We start from the raw sequence: 9,084 nt of genomic DNA, 5'->3' as shown, positions 1-9,084 counted from the left end.
AAGTAATAAATATTTCTTACATCTTTTCAATGGTGTGTTGTAGTTCATTATTAAGTTTTCATAGCTATATTTTTTTAGGTTGAAGAGGAATTAGTTTGCAGGTGTGCCCTGAGAATGTTCTAGGAGTGGTTTTAAAGGAAGGAAGAACTTTTAGAGCTTTCTTCGGTGAGATCCTTCTGTAATGGTTTAGTTTCTTTTCTTGTGAACTCCTTGTGCCAGTCTTGTTCCAGAATTGTCACCTGACGTGGTCCTTCATGCTCTTCAATATCAGTGTGAGCTACCTATGGGAGCCTCTGCGTTTCTGTGTTTGGGTCTGGTATAACAGTCCTCTTCTATGTTTAGTGGGGGTGTCCTTTCTGTATACTGTTGTATGTGGAATGTGTTTGGGGTCTGTCAGTAATATATAAATTTTTATGGATGCTTTGAGTGGTGTTTCTAGCGCAGTCTCGTAAGGGAATTAAGCTTCAGGCAGTGTGGGTGCATGTGTGTTTGAGCCTCTGGCTTTAGGCGCATTTGATTCAGGTTCATATTTCATGGAAACGAGCTGCTAGGCTGAAGAGAAACCCTTTTCTTCTTTCTTTCTCTCATCTTTTATTACCAAGCACAATGCTACAAGGTGTGAGATGCTTCTTAACCCAGCTGGGGTCAGCAGGAACAGAAATGTCCTTGGCTCTGTGAGCACTGCTCTTCAACAACTAGATCAGTGTAATTGGTACAGTTTTCATCTAAAATCCAAAACATGGCATTCTACAAACCTCTTTGAGGTAAATGAACTCTCCAGATCAAAACCATGGTAATGCCTAATAGGAAAATTAGGTCATGCAACAATTCAAAGGAAACTCAGTCTGCTGTGGGACATTTCAAATTCACTAGAAACCAGACTTCACTGCTGGATTTGGAATTATTAGAGGTTGTTGGGTTTTTTTTCTTTTCTTTTTTTTTTTTTTTTTTGCCTTTTGAAAGTCAAATGCAGTGGGAGAGGTGACCTGCCTGCTCTCTGCTTGCATCCCATGCATAAAAATACCTCTGCAGGGCTATAGACATTGGGTGCATTGTACTGTGGGAGAGCTGAATGTTGCTTGCAGGCAGAAGCAGAGTTATCTGCAAGAAGAGATAACTTGTGCAAGTGAATTCAGAAAGAGCAGCCAGGCCAGTAGCACTTAGAGTTATCTGAGGTTTAAATGCAAAGAGCCTAATGTAATGGAGAACAGAAACGCTGCAATCACAGACAAATGCATTTGAAATAAGTTAATGGTTATTCCTTTAGTTCCATTCAATTTGGTGGCTAGGATTCTGTAATTCCTGATTCTGAACACTTTACTGTAAATATAGGTGACACCAGAAGTAAAATAAGCAGAGTTAGAGCATGATTTCTAGGGTGATGCACTAACTCTACAGTCATGCTCTTAAGGTGGTGAGACACGGGAATGAGCAGGTTGCTCAGCATGGGTGTGCCCCCTCCCTGGAAGCATTCAAGGCCAGGCTGGATGGAGCTTTGAGCAACCTTGTCTAGTGGGAGTTGCCCTGTCTATAGCAGAGGGGTTGGAACTAGATGATCTTAAGGGTTCTACCAAAATCACTCTATGATTCTGTGATTCTGTAGATGCATACAGCTGTTTCTTCTTTTGGGACCAGGGAAGGGACTCTTGCCTGGGTTGGTTGCTAGTATGGATATAGCTGTGTTTCAGTATGTGCATCACGATGTGCCCAGTAAGAATTTTTGCCAAAGAGGTCTACTGCAAGCAGACACGAGAGGTCAATATTCAACTAACTCTTATGTGGCTCATCTGCTCCTTGGATTTGTGGATGGCAGGTATGTAGAGATGGCCAGTTCATGTACTGTGAGCCTGACATTTCTGAAAGTGCAAGGCTTATTGCATATGCAGAAAGCACACTGTGCATCTGCATCTGTAATGTATGCAAATAGACTTTTCAACAACTGCATGGGAGTTTGGCTACTGGTGCATGCACAGTGGCCATTTGCCCAGAACTGACAGCCTGGACAGAGCTATTGCTCCAGCTCCAAATGAATGGACAGACATGCAAAAATCCTTGACGGATTACCATATTTTTCTTTTTCTGACAGCACAATTTTTATAGGGAGGAAAAAAGGGTATTTTCTGTGGGGGGAAAAAGTCAGACATACTGAACTTAGTATTTCAGTTTTTCAGCTGATTCTCAGTCAGTGGGTTCAGCTCCCATACCATCAAAGCTTTTCATTAGACAGCAGTTTTTCATGTATCATTTAAAAGTCTTCTGAATTCATGTGCAGAATGATTCGTAATGGTAATTAGGTATTTGGTGACTTTACCTTGCTGCATGTGTTAATCATGTTGAGACTAGCTACATTTTGAGGTTACTCTTAAATCAGGCTGAAAATCGGAATTCTCAGTTGAATTATACATTGGCTCAAGAAATGTTGTGTCTTTGCTAATGTGAGTAAATCTATTACTTTGTGAGTGCTGCAAAGAGATTATAATGCTAATATACATAAAAATTGATTTCAGGCAAGTCCTTGGTCAAGGGAAAGTCTAAGGCTAAGTGTCCTTGTTATTTGAAACATCATTAGTGGTTTTTTTGACCTTCAAAAAGGAGATCCTTAGAAAAAATAATTAAGGTGCATGTACCACCCACTACTTTATTCAAACAAAGAGCTTATGTGAGACACTACACCAAAAATTCTGTACAGATCAAGAAGTGTTGTCTTTGACATAGCCCTTATCAAGGACATCGTACCAGAAATGAAGAATTGGCAGTAAAGCATCCCCTTTACTGGATTTGGGAAGCAACCAAACTGATTACAAAGGAAGATTGTAAATTGATTTAAAATGTGAAAGAGTCTGATGAAACTTAAAGACTGCTGTACTTGTTCCATATCTTTAGAAATGACTGGCTGAAGACTGACTTGCCTATAGTCTGAAACAGACTTTTTATCATCTGTCCGCTGGATGGAACAATACAGGCATGTTTCATTTATTTAGGAAATGGCCGAGAGCCAGAGAAAGATTAAAAATGTAAGCAAGAGTCAGTGCAGTGGTTGTTCCTGTAAAAGTTAGACAGTTGGACTGCAGTATCAGCAAATCCTCCCACAAAAGATGTGTTCCTATGCTACAGAATTTGCATTTGGTATGGTAAGGATGGACATAGCTGTTACTCCTGTGCAGTTGCATGTGGAATGCGTTTGGTGTTTAAAAGAGTAAACAAAAGCAACTGACGTACTTGAAGAAATTGTTTTGTGAGCAGAAGAAATACTGAGCACAAATAAATCCTAAAAGGAGCAAATTATTTCTTACGGATTTCTCTCTTCTTTCTTCAGCTCCCCACCATAACAGTCCCAGCTTCCCTGTCCTGTCCTCTGCAGTGTTTTAGCCATCTGAGATTCCTCATATGCTGCAGCTTATCTAGTGCTGTGCATGTCCGTTGGGCCCCTTGGCCACAGCTGGGCAGATAATGGGTAGATGAGCTCAGCATGTCTCCATCTCAAGGGGAAAAATGGTCTCAGGAGCTCCATCCTCCAGAAAATCTTCATTGTTCTATAGACAGTTAAGATGGAATCAAGGCTGCCTAGCCTAGGGACCTAACTGAACTTACTTACATTTAAGGAAGCTATTGAGCCACTCTGCTTGCTGTGCTTCTGTCCTCCACCAACAACGCTATCTCTCTAAAACTAGGCATCTAAATTTGGCGGACAAGATCTACCTCCGCTGACTGTGGAGGGAAACCTTGCTCTAGGAGAGCTTTTCTAGTTGTCTGAATTTATTGTTCAAGTTAGGAACCTAGGGTAAGATTCTAGTTTGAGCCTTGTGCTTCCTAATCTGATTGAAACTGGCCTTAAGGGTTAGGAGAAGAGGACAGAAGAGGAGGAATGCCCAGTTGCAGAATTATGGGAAGCCAGGCAGAAAAATTAGGGAACGTGTTTATTTAATATAGTGATTTATCTACTTCAATATTACCATAATGAAAAATACTGAAAAGAATACATTTTCATTTAGTTCAATTAAAACTTTTTTATGAATAAATGAATAGCAGTCCAAAACTTGTGTTGACCTCAATGAATTTTAATTCAAGAAACAGAAAAGCTCAGTTTAAGATTTCATTTCAGGTATGGGAACTAATTCTTCTGCACATGTTGTAATTGAATTGAACAGACAAAATATTTTGAACGCAAAATTCTGTAGAAAAGCTGTGCAAAACCAGTTGAACCATTTGGTTTATTAATATTCCTGAGTCTTTTGAATCTACCTGGATTGGTGACTGATGTGATTCCTCAGTCTTTCTCCCAAATATGTTTTTAATTTTTGTGTGATACTCAGGTTCAGCAGAGATGCATTGTTTTAAGATTTAACTGTACTCAACTGTTTTGGAACACATACAGCTCATTACACAAGGAGAGCAGGAAAACAGCTAGTTCAAAAAGACATTAACAAAGTTTAAAATAAGTCAGTTCAAATAAAATAAGAATTAGGCTGAGTTAATATCCAAAAATTGGGCTGATTTTAAGCTGAACTCATTTTTCACATTTGGATAAGAAGACTACATTTTGAAATGCAGTTTTGTCCCTCTGTGCTCTGTTAGAGTGAAGCTGGGGTGAGGGGATCCCTGATAGCATTTCCAATGCTGTGCTAGCTTGAATGCAAACGTGAATTGGAAGTGGAGAAATTCTCACATTTCATGCTCAGTTATACTGACAAAAGAAGTAGGCTGATATTGTGGCTTTTTAAAGTTAATTGAGTACAGGTTTGGCCAGGGTGTGTATTCATGAAAAGTCCTAAGGGATCTCTACCTATTCCTGTCTCCCAGCTGTGACACTGGCACGATAAAGACCAGTTCTCCCCACTGCCAATAACCAGCCTCTCAGAATGAAGCAGGTGAGCTTCTTCAGCTTCTTCCATTCACACACAGTGAGGCTGTGGTTTCTTTTCTTTTCACTCTCAGGGTGTGCCATAATCTGTCTCTAGCTCCACATTTTGCTTCAGAGAGATGGAATAAAGATGTTAATATCAGTTTTGCTTACACAGCAGAATGCTTCAGGAATCATCTGGACTCAGAGAGGTATTTGCACTGAGGTACCAAAGATACTGAAGGACCAAAACCATTATATGAGTTTCTGAAAAAGAAGAAAACCTAAGTAATATGGAAAACATCTATATTATTTGTGTAACATGAAGTTTTGAATTACATAGAATCGTAACAACCATTAGGGTGATGTCTTAGTTTTGCCTCACAGGATTTCCACATTCAATGCACATAGAAGTAGAATGATAAACAAAAGCTAACAGCTTTTTCTTTTCTTTTAGAGTAAGACTTTGCTGCTCTCCTTTTAAGTGAGTTAATGTGGAAATCCTGAGGGTCAAAAACTGAAGGAAGAAAAAAATAATTGGAAATAAAACCACAAGAAACAAGGGGGTCTTTGGCAAAGGAGAGAAAAAAGGTAAAAAAGGGAAAAAAATGTGTAATATGTCAAGTGAGAAGGAAAAAAGTGCAACATGTCTAGTGAGTGGGAAAGGGCAAGTTAAGTGCAAGGAACACTGGAAATTTCCTTCCCTGGAGAGTTCATCAGCTGCTGTGCCCAGCGCAAACCCATATTTGTCAGACATGAGGCATCTCTTGTCAGAAGCTGGACCTAACTTCCAAACGCCAAGGAAAATGGGTAGAGATGAATAGAGCTCTTTGGTTTCAAAAAAAGCTTTGCCTCAAGTAAAACTTTCCAATGGACTGTACCCCTTTCTCCTCTTCTGTGTGAAAACCTGCAAGCTTCAGCAATGGCTGTTGGGCTCCACTGTAAAGGACTTGGTTGTAAGGCAGTTTGGACAGCCAGTGTGGATGAGACTAAGGGGTAATATAAATGGAATTATATTTTTCTTGTGTTTTGGGATTTATTTCTTCTCTCTTCTTTTCTTTTCAGGAGTATTTTTTTTTCTTTTTCTTTTGCTCTCTACCTAGGCTTTTTTCTTAACTTAAGATATAAAACAATTTGGCTCCATCCTAACTGGCCAGCTAAACTGCATTTTAAGGTCAGTCCATAAACAAATTTAACAACTGTTGTTAATTAAATAGTTGTTGTAGTATAGATGGGGTCAAACAAAGGGTATGTGTGGGAGGGGAGGGGAAGAGAGGGCCTAAGTGGCAAAAGGTGGGGAGAATCTTGGCTCCTGATTTAGGAGTGAACAAGCACAAGTCTCTGGATAAGGCCTCTGGGACATAACAATAATAGTCAACATTTCAAATTTTGATGCAAATATTAATCAATTAATTGCAAAGGACAGCTCATGTTCTCTCGTTCATGCTTCCCTGTGAGCAAAGTATGTGTTCAGACACCATCCTGGTAAGTAAGACGTGGCTCTCCCCTGGCAGAGCCTGCCTCTGCCTCTGTCAGTGGCATCCCAATAATGACAGCCCATGCTGACACGTTAATGTCTCCCATGCCAGGGATTTGTCCAGTTCCAGCTGCTAAAAAGAGTTGTTGCAGAATGGGAATTACAGAGCAACAGAGTGGAAAAAAAAAAAAAAAAAAAAAAAAAGACTACATTTAATTTCAGTACTCAGAAATGCACTTTCCTTTCCATGGAAGTGGAACCCCTGCTGTCAGCCTGTCTTGCATTCTGATTCTGTGTGTGCCTAGCTGAACTGGTGTATGTTATACAGTCCCTTTTTGACTCCATAGAGGAGGGCAGGAGGAGCAAAATTTATGTTTTGAGTCTGTAAGGCATTTTAAAGTTAATCGGGTCCTCTGGGTCTGATATAATTTGTGTAAGATTGCTGTTGATGATTAGAAGAGCTATTTAAGATTTTTGTTAATAGTCTGTTACGTGGACCCAGTGGAAAGATTCCAATAGCAGTCTGTTAGTTTTTCCCTGTCACATTCAGGTTACAGACCCTTCACAGATGTTGTAAATAGACATCAATACTAAAAGGGAATATTACACAAATTAAAATCATAAGTGTGCTCAAACTGCCAACACAGACATTTTGTTAAAAACATCTGTCACATAAAAGCAAACATTTAAGGCCATTATATTTATAACAATTGTTTTCATTTTTAATATGTAGTATATATTTTTCTTTTCTTCTGTTATTATTGACTTGAATATTTTTTCTTAGAATTTAATACTTATTTTTTCCAAAATTACTTATGTTCTTGACCATATAAATAATGATGTGGACTTCTAATGAAAAGAAATAAATCTCTGTGGTTGGAAATCTTATAGATACTTGCACAATGAATGAGCCAATTGAGAATCCAACACAGCATTCTCCAAAAAATATACAGTTATCAGATATTATAAAGACAAGTATAAAGCTGGATGTCTGCTCAATTACGTCCACTTATTTCATTCTGTTCTGCAATTAATTTCTCAGGTGAAAAGGATAACTGAAATATAACTCTCCTGTTCTTGGCCTTTCTGTTGCATTACTGCTGATGCAGCTATTCTCATCACAGGAAGGGTAAGGTCCCATCCATGCCCCATTTACCTTGCTTGCAACTCTCGTTTCTCTCATCGACTTGGAGCTAAAGCAGAGAAGGAGCTAGTAGTGAAGCAGTGCGGACAAATTGCGACTTTGTTCTCAACTCATATCTTTGTCTCCTTCTTGGTCCACTTTCAGGCTTCCTAGCAGATCAAACATGTCACAGGATTATGTGAATTCAATAAATTGTCACTGCTGGGAAGGCTTTGCTGGGCACAGAACAAGTGTGTTAGTCTGATGAAAAAAAGAAAAAGACTCACTATTTCCTTTATTTTCTCTGTTCTGGAAACCACTTAAACATATTCTCCGTTTTAAGTTCACACATTTCCTTAAATCAATGAGATTAAGCAATTTCTTGATGTAAGATTCTATATATTTTGGTACAGTTAACGAATAGTTGAGACACTGGTGGTCATGTGGCATGGAGGGTCTGCTGCACCCTTTACAAATGGAATTGGCCTGGGGAATGGATGAACTGACTCAGACTCACACAGAAATATCCTGAAAAACATAAATACTGACTTCTGGTTCAACTCAAGAATGAAGCAGACCTCACAAAGGGATTAGGAAGATGCTATGTGGTTTAGGACTGAGTAAACCAGGTCCATAGGATCACAGAGATGCTGGTTGGAAAAGATGTCTGGAGGCGGCCTGGTCGCCTGGTTCCAAACCTGCCACCAGCACAAGAGCAGCATTTAGTCTGAAGGAATAGTGAGATTTTTGTTTCTTTTTCTGGATATAGATATCCATACTCACTGCTCCACAGCCCAGAGTATCATTACTCTTTTTAAATCCTCTGTACAGCCTCTCCAGAATTATTCTACATGTCAGAACTAGGTCCATGCGACACAGTGAAGACATTATACCCTTGAAAGTACAATTATTCAGATCAAGTCAAAACCAGAAACCACTGGGCTCCACTGAGTTGCCAAAACACAGCCAAATACCTCTTGTTGTGTGCTAATCCAGAGACAGCTCAGCCTCACCCAGCCACTTGCTCACTCTCCCTATATGGGTTGGGGAAGAGAATCAGAAAGGTAAGACTGATAGAACTCATGGGTTGAGATGAAGTCAGCAACTCATTCACTGCTTTCCACAGGCGGACAGATGTTCAGCCACATCCAGGAAAGCAGGGCTCATCATGTGTAAATTCACTCTATCCCAGCCCAAACCTGTACACTCCTAATGGAACTAGGGACTCTCAACTAGATCGCTCTGCTTAGGCACCTGGATGAGCTCCGTTGAGTGTACTGAATAGATTTCAGCTGAGTGCAGTGGGATTGTCTAGTGAGAACAATCCATCACTGGAACAATCTCCCAAGGGGCACACCAGAAACCTCACCACTGGAGACTTCATAGATGCAATAGGACACGGTGCCAGATAATCTCATCCAGGCTCCCTTTTCCTGTGAAATATTGTCCCTGATGATCTTTCGACTTCCATTCCAACCTTGGCTGTTCTGTGGTTCAATGAGCCTTACACAACATGTAGACATCAACAGGAGCCACAACCTACATTAAGTGGCAAGTCAAGAGGCTTCTGAACAACAAAAAAAGAGTTTTGAACAGTGTTAAAGAATACTGTGTTCATAACCCATCATTACTGGGGAGGCCCAT

The sequence above is a fragment of the Numida meleagris genome, chromosome 1 (assembly GCF_002078875.1).
Source record: "Numida meleagris isolate 19003 breed g44 Domestic line chromosome 1, NumMel1.0, whole genome shotgun sequence".
NCBI classification, from domain to species: domain Eukaryota; kingdom Metazoa; phylum Chordata; class Aves; order Galliformes; family Numididae; genus Numida; species Numida meleagris.
Note: the sequence above shows the minus strand (reverse complement) of the source record.